This window comes from Carlito syrichta, unplaced genomic scaffold (genome assembly GCF_000164805.1).
Source record: "Carlito syrichta isolate Samal-C Ts95f unplaced genomic scaffold, Tarsius_syrichta-2.0.1 Scaffold291497, whole genome shotgun sequence".
NCBI classification, from domain to species: domain Eukaryota; kingdom Metazoa; phylum Chordata; class Mammalia; order Primates; family Tarsiidae; genus Carlito; species Carlito syrichta.
In genome coordinates, this window is record NW_007235593.1 from 1 (window position 1) to 11,129 (window position 11,129).

Consider the following 11,129-nt stretch of genomic DNA (forward strand, 5'->3'; position numbering starts at 1 on the left):
CATGTTCTTTACATATAGATATTGTTTGTTTTTGTTGATCACCTCCTTATTTTCTGGCCTATATACTGTCCCAGATTCAAATTGTAGATTTCTTTATGCCATCCTAGGACTATATATATCTCAAAAATGCCTTGTATCCTTTTATTATAAAATGACATTAGAAACAAGAACCTGGAAACTAATATGCTCATTCCATTTCTGGCAATAGTAATTTGTGTCTTGTTTCATTTATTTCTGGTTATCCTGGAGAGAAATTTATAGATTTTAGTAAGCTTAAACATACACACACACACAACACACACACACACACACACACACAGAGAGATTTTACATGTATTGATTTTTTGTTTTCATTGTAATTGATATTTGCTTTGTTATATTTTTTATTTGCTTGCTTTAAACCTAAATTAGAAATTTTTATTTAGTTTTCTAAGATGGATGGGTAAATTGATTCTATTTTAATTCTCATTTAATTTACAATGCTTTAAACATTTCTTTCTTTGGGGCATCTTTTTTGCCCTTTGTGTTATTTAGAAGTGTGTTTTTTATTCTTCAAATATTTAGGCATCATTCAGCTATATATTTCTGTTGTTCATTTCCAATTAATTTGATTGCATTATGTGGACTTATTTTGCATAATTCTTTTTATAAAAATATTAAATGTACATTTTATGACCCAGAATTTAGTCCATCTTTGTGGCTATCCTATGTGAACCGGGAATGATGTATATTTTAGTTTTTAAATATTCTATAAATGTTGATGTGTTGATTGGTAATATCAATAAAGTATACTATGGTTTAATAGATTTAATACACGCTTATTTTATCAATATCAGTTATTGAGGAGAATGTTGAAGTTTGTAGGTATATTAGATAATTTGTAGATTTGTCTTTTTCATTTTTTTGTTTTGTTTTTATGTATGCATTTTGATGCTCTATTTTTAGATACATACACATTAAAATTTGCTATATCTTGAATTCTCCAAAAAGATCCATTTTGTGAGAATCATAATTTAATGTTCCTCTTTATCCATGGTAATGTTCTGAATTCTACTTTGTTTGAAACTAAGACAGCTAGTCTAACTTTTTTAGATTAGTATTAGCATGGTATAATTTTACCCTGCTGGTTACTTTTAACCTATCTATGCTTTTAATATATAAAATAGGCAATTTATAGAAAATTATAACTGAGTTTTGTATTTTTATTCATTCCTTAAAAACCTGTCATTTAATTTATTTTGATGGTATTTATACCACTCACATTTAAAAGATTAATAATAACCACTTGAATTAATAATCAATAGGTAGATTAATATCTACCATAATTGTACCATTGTCTGTTCACTGCATTTGTTCTTTCTTCTTTTCTTCCTCTATCTTTTGGTCATTTCACATTCTATTTGAGTAATGTATATTTTTAAATTATATCTATTCTATGCCAGAAAGAAGAAGACAAACTGCCTATTGGGAATAGCTCTATGAATAACACTGTCATATTTTGCTGGACACAAGTTGAACCTGCTTGAGAGTTCAACAAAATTGAAATGTTAATTTATGTATTTTTTCCTTTTTTAGATTACTTTTGAAAAAATTCAGTAAGACAATTCACTAAACATACAGATATTAACTACTAAGAAATGACGTGTATTATTTTTTTAAAAGCTAGTTTTAATGTGTCACTGCTAATAGCAGGAAACTACTGTTTGACTAAAGTTGTAATATAGAAATTTCTCACCATGTTTAAAATTCATGAAGCCATATCCACATAGACAAATGCTTATTAATTGATAAATTGCTTTATTGACTCTAATGACAAAAAATACAGCCTTTGCAGGCTGTAATGCAATTACAACTAAAGTGAATTTTCTATTGCCTATTTGGTTGGAAATATAGTTTTGAGTAGTTTTACATCATGTCTGTTTTTTACAATATTACACTGGATTACTAAAGAATGTATTTCTCAAATAAGCACATTTTCAAGGAAAAAGAAACTTTCAGCTTATTACAATATACCACATTATATCAAATATATGATCCTCTGTGTATTCTATGGATAGTTGGCATTCTGAGAAGCAAATTGGTAGAATTACATAAATAACCCCAATTTCTATCCTTCTCTATTTATATCCACTTTTCTTTTTGACTTCACAGCTCCTTCTATCACAAAAGATAGACTCTATTCCCCTCATCTTAAACCTGGGTTGAACTTGTGATTTGTATTGCCAGTTGAATGGAATGCATCACAATAGATACTGCCATTTTATAGACCCAAAAGGTCAAGGTCAAGAAGCATTGTGTGCTTCATCTCTATCTCTTTTAGTGATCTGTCTTTGTAATGAAAACAAGCCCAGACTAATCCCATAGTATATGAGAGATCACATGGAGGAGAGCTGGATCATGCCAGTCAAGACCTTTCTAGACCAGTCAGCATATAACCAACCAACCTCAAACTGACTACAAATACATGATCAAAACATATTGAGATTATTTGATCTTGACTTGGATCAGAAGAGTCATCTTGCAAATGCATACATTTCTGAGAAAACAATAGACATTTTTTCTGCAATGTCACAGTGATTTCACTGTTTTTTTTAACACACAGCGCTGACTGTGGCCGTAAATAATTCAAACAGCTTTACATGCCTATGAAAATTTGACTATTGTAAGTATTTACTGGTAGTTAATGCACATGTTTGGTAACATTTCAGGTATGCACATTTTCCTTCCAGTGAATTTACTTTTAATTTAAAGATGTGCTTAAATGGACACACCTGCAAATGTTGAAAAATATAATGTTTATGAATATTAGTATGGTAAAAGTACCTATTTCATTACATATTAAGAACATAGTGTTTTCTTATGTTCTGAATTTAAAAAAAAATTTCCAGCATCATTGGTATGTTTGTGTGTGCACACTGTATAAGAACATAATTTTTATTCACATTAATTCATTGATTTTGTTGATTTGGAAATGGGTGATTTAATTTTCTGAGATTTCCATGTGTTCTAACAGATGTTATTTAAAGTGTTTGATTTTAGACTGGTATTATTTTTATTTATAAAAGAATAAACAAGAACATAGAAGCATATAAATGGTAGATGGTAGAGTTGTTTTTCTTTAAGCACACTATAAGAGACTTCATATTTTTAATCCTAATATTTATTGACATTTCTAACTCTAATAATTAAGTGATATTTGTTAAATGCCTAATTTAGTAAATAAAAATGAATAAATTTCAGGGATGTTTATATCTCATAGAAGAGTTAATATATCTTTGAAATTATTCCCAATCTCCTTGTTATTACTTAGCTGCAATCCACTTTATTATACTAATATCTGTTATTGATTAAATGCTTAGTTTATGTCAGCATATTCTAAATGCTTTGCAAGCATATATTTGTTAAGAGTTGAATGTTGAGGGAGAGAGAAAACCAAATCAAAATCAAATAAAAAGTAGCTCAAATTCTATGGAAAGCAGTGTGGTAATTTCTCAAAGAACTAAAAATTGAAATTGAGCAATCTCCCTCCTGGGGATAGAACCAGGGGAACATAATTTGCTGTACAAAAAACACACCTGCACATGCATGTTTATTACAGCACTGTTCATAATCGCAAAAACCATGGAACCAATACAGATACTCATCAACAATGAACTGGATAAAATTAATGTGGTACATATATACATGATGAAATAATATACAGCTATAAAGAAAAAAGTCATGCCTTCACAGCAACTTGGATGAAGCTAGAGACCATCTTACAAAGTGAACTATTGCAGAAACAAAGTGAATACTGCATATTCTCACTCATAAGCGGGCCCTGAATATTAGTCACACTAGCACAAAGGTGAGATTGTCAGATGGTGGACACTGCTAGGGGAGTTATGGAGAAAGTAAGGAGGGGAGCACATAGCAACACCCTGGGTATCTGGTCCACTGTCAGGAGGACAGAGGACCAGCTAGAAACCCAAACTCCACCTGTGTGCAATTTACCTATATAGTAAATTCACACTTGAACTTCACAATTCTTAAATTTAAAAAATTTTAATTTTTTATTATAAAGATATGAGGTATAATTCATGGTTAGGAATATAAACATTGATAGAACTTTATTGATTTATGAGATTCACAAGTCATAGACAAAAAAGAGATACACTTGAGAAATACTGATAGAAAGATCATTTGAATGCTCAAATTGACTTAAACATTCCCAATCTCGGTGGAAAAGTTACTGCTGCTGGATTTACAACCCCTGTAAAATTTAACAGCTGACTCAGTGACTCAGCCTGTAATCCCGCTCTTTGGGAGGCCGTGGTGAGTGGATTGCCTGACCCACGGGTTCGAGACTCTCCTGGGCAACTTGACGAGCCCTCATCTCTACAATAAATCAAAAATCATCCGGGCGTGGTAGCGCGCGCCTGTAACTCCAGCTACCTGGAAGGCTGAGGCGGAAGGATCGCGGAGCCCAGCAGGTCGAGGCTGTGGTGGCCAGGAGAAACCACTGCACTCCAGTCTGGGCAACGGAGTGAGACTCCAACTCAAAAAAAAAAAGAAAAGAAAAGAAAAAAAAATTCACAGAGTAAAAGCGAGGCACTTCCAATAGTATAATCTTAAGAGAAGAAAAGGTATATATTTACTATAATGCATTTCTTTCTTTTTTTTTGTTGGTTTCGGTGGGAATGTTCTTTAAAGAACGTCATAAAGATATTTATATATTTAAATTATTAATGTGGGGAGGGGCGGGGCATACATCGTAGAGGGGTCGAGAGCGCTGGGTGGGCAGGGGCGGGGGCGACACGCGATGCTACGCAAAACAGCCACATCTAACAGATGAAATAATCACACCAACAGGGAGGGGAGCGGCCACCGAAGGGGGGCACGCGGGAGGAGGAAAGCAGGGGGAGCAAGGAAGAGGGGCCGGGCGTGGTCTGAGACACCGTGCGCGTGCTGTCCCCGCCCTTGCCCCCACCTCCGCACACCCCTCGGCCCCTGCCTTTGGTCCGTCCGTCCTTCCCCCGCTTCCTCCGCCCAGCTGCCGAGGCCCAGCGGCTTGGCGGCGCCGACCCCGGCGGAGCTGGGGCCAGGCCGGGGCCTCCAAGGTCCAGGCGCCGAAGCCACGGATGCGCTCTCTATCGCAGGATCTACAGCGGCTTGTCGCTCTCCTTCTTCAGGTGACCGTAGTAGTCCTCCTGGGCAGGCAGCAGCACGCTGTGCAGCGGGCGGTGGGCGTGCGGTCACTGCGGCTACTCCAGCGACAGGCGCTGCAGCTTGGCGGACGGCGCGTGCGTGGCCTGCAGCTGGTGCGCCGCGGACGTCGGGGCGGAGAGCGAGGCCGGCAGGTCCCGGTAGGGGGCGGCAAAGAGCTGGTGACGAAGAGCTTCGTTCTCGCGCAGAGGGTGAGGAAGAAGGGGGTTAGGGAGGGTCCCAGCTGGGCAGGGGATCCGAGTAAGGTGAGACCCTGAGGCCAGGGGTCCAATGAGAGGGTGCACCGAGGCAGAGGCTGCATGGACGGCGTCCTGCTGGTGCAGGTGCAGGTGCGAGTGGATGTGCGAGTGCGGGTGGCGGCGGGGATTCACGTTGAGCATCTGCAGCCGCGCCGGCGGGTCGTGGCCCAGGGCTGCCACCCTTTCCGCGTGCTGCCTCTGGGCCGCCAGCCGCTCCGCGTAGGACACGTCCGGACGCAGGGCGGGCCCGGACGCCAGAGGTAGCCGTTCTCGCTCCAGGCGAAGGGGAAAGGGTGCAGGCCAGGCGGGCCAGGCACCCGTGTCGCGGGAAGGGATCCAGGCCCGGCCCGGGACCCCGTGCAGGGGCTCCAGCTCGCTAGGCTTCACCTCGAAGCTCGGCTTGAGGCGGTTGCGGCGGTCTCGCTCCCGGGCAGCCAGGTCGCTGCTGTACAGGGCCGGGACGTTGTCGTCCAGGAGCCCCGGGTCCACCGCGCCCAGGGGCGCGTAGACGGGGTGGTTGCGGTTACCGGGAGACATGACTTGAGGCCGGGCGTACTCGCTGAGGGTGAGCAAGGCCGGGGTGTCAGGCCCCAGGTAGAGGTGAACCGTAGCCACCGCACTGCCCGGCACGAACGGAGGGCGGTGGGGCACGGGGCCCAGGGACGGACACTGCACGGGAGCGCGGCCCTCCTGAGCCGGCTTCTCGCTGCGCTCCAGCTCGCGCTCCTTCTCCCGCTCCCGCTCGCGCTCCTTCTCCTCGCGCGCGCACCGCTCGGCCTCGCACTGCACCTTCTCCAGCAGGTCGGCGAGCTTCTTGGCCAGCTTGGAGCCCTCCAGCGGCAAGAAGTATAAGTCGCTGCGCGCGCAGGAGTTGAAGCCGCGGTCTAGGGGCTTGTTCAACCTGGCCGACTGGCTGGCGTGGCTGGGCACGTCCACCACCTAGGGCCGGGGCGAGGGGCTGCGTGCTGGGGCGCCGGGGGCGCCGGGATCTCGGGTGCCTCGTACTCCTCGGCCTGCTCCTGCTTGATCTGCGCGGCGCCCAGGGCCGGGCCCTCGGGGTCGGCGGGCGGCGACAGCGGCAGAGATGGCAGGCCCTGGGCGCCCCGCTGGTGGCAGTGGCCCCGCGCCCGCGGCGGGCGAGCCCGGCTTGAAGGTCCCTGGGCCCGCGGGCAGCGAGGCGCCTCGGTAGCCCGGCGGTGTCCCCGTTCGGAAGGCCGGGAGAAAGCCCGGCTTGTACACAGGCGGGGTGGCCGTCTTGTAGGCCTCCGGGGACGTGGCTCGCTTCGTGTATGGCGGGGTCCCAGGCGGCGAGGCCATCTTGTACCCTGCTGACGAGGAAGCCATGGTGGCGATGACCCTGGAGAAGGTGGCCGAGGAGGTGGTGACCGTGGGCACTGGTGGGAAGGGGTAGGGCGCCCCTTGGGTACACTGGGAGGGGGAGGGTTGCGAGCAGGGGTAGGACCCTTGAGAGGAGGAGTGCCACCAGTCCCAGAGCTTGGTATTGAAATGGGGGAGTCGGAAGAGGACGAGGCCAAAGGGCCGCCGGGGCCAGCCTGGCTGTAGGACACCTGGCCATGCGGCCGTGGCAGGTGTGCTGGCCTGGGAGGGTAGGGCCTCAGAGACACCAAGGAGGGTGACATGGCATAGGGGTGCGCGTGGTGAGAGCCACTGCTCTCCAAAGGGTGGAGAAACGCTCCGGGAGGGGCCCCAGAGGTCCCGTGATGCTGCTGCTGCCTGGTGTGTTGGGACTGGCAGGTGGGCACTGGCCTGGCTCCTGGCAGGAGGCGGGAAGGGGCTGTGGTGGGCATTGCTGTTGACTAAGAAGCGGCCATACAGAGGAGTTGGAGGAGAGCCCTGACTCCACACTGCCTGGGACTGGAGAAAACACTGGGTGTCCTTGGGGGGTTGGTTGGAGACAGAGAGGTTTGCCTGGGGAGGGAAAGAGTGGGGATAACTGGGCAGCGCCTGGTAAGCTGGGTACTGGGCGGCGGCAGAGCTGGAAGAGGAGGCAGCCTCAGAGCTACTGCTAGAGGATGAATAGGGATACCTCATTGGGGGCGCTGGGGCAGAAGAGGAGGAAGCGGGAGGCAGAGGGTGGGGCGAGGGGGCCAGAGGGGTCCCTTCTCTGGGCCGAGAGGAAGTCCGCCCATAGCCTGCCCCATGGCATGGGGAGAAGGCAGATGTCCAGGTAGCAACTAGGCTCCCCAGGCCAGGAGGAGAAGCTGACGTGCTGTTAAGGGGTCTCCGGGCAGGCAGGGGAGGCAGGTTCGGTGTCACATGGGGGAAGGTGGCTGGTGCTGGAGCAGAGGCTCCCGCCAGCCACTGGAGTGTTCGTGGCTTTGTTGGGGGAGTGCCACCAGCCCCAGAGCTTGGTATTTAAATGGGGGTAGTGGGCAGAGGGGCTGGGGCCAAACCTGGGTCGTCTGGGCTCAGAGGTGGTCCCACTCGCCTGGTAGGCGAGCAAGTCATGCAGCAAGTGAATGTATGCGTGGGTGGTACAGTGTGTTTGCAGACAGAGCTGGGCCTGAATGGGTTCTGTTCCCTAGTCATAGCTCTGGGGAAGGAGGGTGTGAGAGTAAAAGCAGAAGTGACTCTTAGAGTTTCCCTTGACTCCCATGAGTCATGAACAAGGACAGAAACCAGGTTCTGGGAACGATTCCTTTCACAGATGGCGAGCCAAGGCATGAGGGGTTTGCATAGCCAATAGACAGGACATCGGAGCCCAGCTGTCCCCAACCCACATCTATGGCCTTAGCCATCACCTTATACTACTTCAGCCCTTCTGGGAAGCCCAAGGAATCAAATGGCCCAGACTGAGGTGGCAGGGCCCGGAGGTTCCAGGTCTGAGTGGGGTAGGGGAGATTTGGATGGGGGCTTCCATGGGTGTCCCAGCTCTGAAGCAGCCAGATCCTGGCCCCCAGGCTCTGTGCAAGGTCTCCGTGGCTACCTCCCATTTTGCCACCATGACCAACTTCAGCTGGCTGTCGGCAGAAGCCATCTACCTGAACTGCCTCCTGGCCTCCACTTCCCTCAGCTCAAGGAGAGCCTTCTGGTGACTGATTGCTGCTGGCTGGGGTGAGCATGGGGACCAGTGGGACACCATGGGGAGGTAGAGGACTAGGGAGACCGAGGGCTGGGGAGGCCCAGGGAGCTCACTTAAAGGCCCCTTCACCTCATGCTAAGGCCCAGGGAAATGTGAGGATGGCTGCAGCCCTGCAGCAGGTGCTAGAGAGCAGGACTAGTCCCTGGCTGTGGCCTGTACCTGCTCCTGCCTTTGCAGTGTGCTGTGTGGCTGGTGGTGGGGTTGGGGGACAGATCTCAGAGCCAAGTATGTAGACCCCCCTTGCTCTGTCTCCTCTATGCCCCCACAGGGCTGCCTGTGTTCTTCACTGGCACGTGGGTGGTCTGTAAGCTGGCCTTCGAGGATCTTGCGTGAGTCAGCATGGGGTGTGGGACAGACAGGCAGGCTGGGAAGAGGAAAGGAGGGACTTCCCAACTAGACTGGGGGATGGGAGACCAGAAGGCAGGCTGTGGATGCCCCAGAAAGGACATGGACTGGGTAGGAGAGGGGGGTTCAGGGTTACCCGGTGGAGTGGGACTGTCCGGAAAAAGGTAAGTCCTGGGACCAACAAGGAGGCATCAAATCCACCGACTTTAGAGATGTTTATCCAATGAGGTGGAGAGAAAGGGTGGGCCCAGCCTGGATTGGGGCGCCCCTTTCAGGGGATGCTGACTGGTTGTGTCAAGAAAGAGGGCTGGAAGGCAGGTGGGGTGAGACCAGGGATGTGAGTGCCAGAGAGGAGACAGCGGGAGGCATGTGGGGTGTCACAGAACAGGGGATATTGCAGTCACTGTTCCTGTCCTGGCTCCAGAGGTGCTGGGACCTAGACAACAGCTCCCCCTACTGGTGGATCATCAAAGGGCCCATTGTCCTCTCTGTGGGGGTCAGTCCCTGGGTTTTATTCAGTGAACCTCCCTGAACCCACCAAAGGGCTGAGCATGGCCAGGGTGGGAGTTGGGATACCCGGGTTCCAGCTTTGCTCTGCTGCTGAGTGTCTGTGAGACCCTCTCTGGGCCTCAGTAGCGCATTGGTAACCAGAGGGGTGTTCTCAACCAGAAGGCAGGCTGTTGTAGATCAGAGTTTTGATGATCTGGTGAGCTGGTTGAAGACCTTTTAGCACTGCTGGGAGAGACTGAGGGTGGGGGGAAGTAGGCGGAGGCTACGGCTGAGTGCAACCTTCTCCCCAGCTCCCACACAGAACACAGAGGCAGTGAGGACCATTTCACGTGGCTTGCAACCTTTTCTCATGTGCAACCTTTTCACATGTGCAACCTTTTCACATGTGCAACCTTTTCTCAGCTTAGCAATTGTGCAAAGTGAGGGGCACCTGCTTTGTGCTAGAGAAGAGCCTGGGAGGCAGCAGGAGGCCCGCGGCAAGACCTGACACTCCCTGCCTTGATCCCAGGACTGGAGGGGGGTGCTTGAGCCCTCCTCTGCTCTCCTTGGCTTGCACATGGGACCTCCCAGCCTCCAGGCTACAAGTTTTGGGGTGGTTGTCTGTGCGTCCATCCACTTGCACATCCCTGTGTGTCAAGGATTCAGGAGTCTAGCCCCCCAAAGTGCTGAGGCCCCATCTCAGGCCATCCAGGGCTACACCTGACCCTTACCCTCCATCCGCCCATGCCTCTGTTCACAGGTGAACTTTGGACTTTTTCTCAATATTATCCGCATCCTGCTGAGGAAGCTGGAGTTGGCTCAGGGCAGCCTCCACACCCAGTCCCAGTACTGGTACAGTGGTGTGTGTGTGTGTGTGTGTGTGTGTGTGTGTGTGTGTGTTTGTGTTGGACACTGAGAGAGGGTAACTGAGGGACTTTAGTGTGTTTCTGTCTCATTCAGCAGATATTCCGGGTCCCATCTCTATACTCTTCCCCATATTCCCAGAGAGAGAATAGAGTTGGTCCCTATCTTCTAGGAGACCACATTTGGAAGGATCGGGACTCCAAATAGCCAATTGCCATGCCAATGAGTGCTGGAATCAATTTCTAGGGAAGCCTGGGGCAGGAGATCCTTTCTAGATGAGGAGAGGGAAAGGGCAAGGAAGACTTCCTGGAGGAAGCAGTCTTTGAACTAGACTTTGAAAGATGCATAGATTTTGGAATACACTAGGACAAGAGCACTTGGCAGAGAGAACAGCAGGATCCAGGGTCCTGAAGTAAGGAAGCCCAGGGTGAGTGTGGGAGGCAGAGATGCCAGGTGGCTATACACAGAGTGGGTCTGAGGAGGTGATGGGAAGGGAGAGTGGGCTGTGCACATTGGAGTCTCTGATTCCAGCCTTGGGAGCCTAGAGCATGTCTTTCCTGCAGGTGTCTCTCCAAGTCAACACTCTTCCTCATCCCACTGTTTGAAAACCACTACATCATCTTCAACTTCCTGCCTGACAATGCTGGCCTGGGCATCCGCCTCCCACTGGGACTGGGGCTGGGCTCCTTCCAGGTAAGCCCCCAGCAGACACTCTTTCCCTCCAAGTCCTCAGACAGTAGGGAGCTGCTGGTGTCTATAGGCCTTGGTGAACTTCATAAGAGGGCGAGTGCTAATCTTTTCAGCCATCTGTTTGACTGTCCATCTATCTGTCCATCTTCCATCTATCCATCCATTTTTTCTATCCATTCAGCTATCCATCCATC

At 48.9% G+C, this 11,129-nt stretch overlaps 2 pseudogenes across 1 annotated transcript; one reads left to right on the forward strand and one right to left on the reverse strand.

The window, feature by feature from the left end:
• Nucleotides 1-5,141: 5,141 nt before the first annotated feature.
• LOC103256681 lies at nucleotides 5,142-7,913 on the reverse strand (annotated as a pseudogene). The gene is made up of 4 exons (XR_002481768.1): nucleotides 7,859-7,913; nucleotides 7,426-7,491; nucleotides 6,953-7,309; nucleotides 5,142-6,920 (listed from the first exon to the last, which is right to left on the reverse strand). The product of XR_002481768.1 is annotated as an atrophin-1-like (transcript).
• A 410-nt stretch (nucleotides 7,914-8,323) lies between these two features.
• Nucleotides 8,324-10,938, forward strand: LOC103256682 (annotated as a pseudogene).
• The last annotated feature ends 191 nt before the right edge of the window (nucleotides 10,939-11,129 follow it).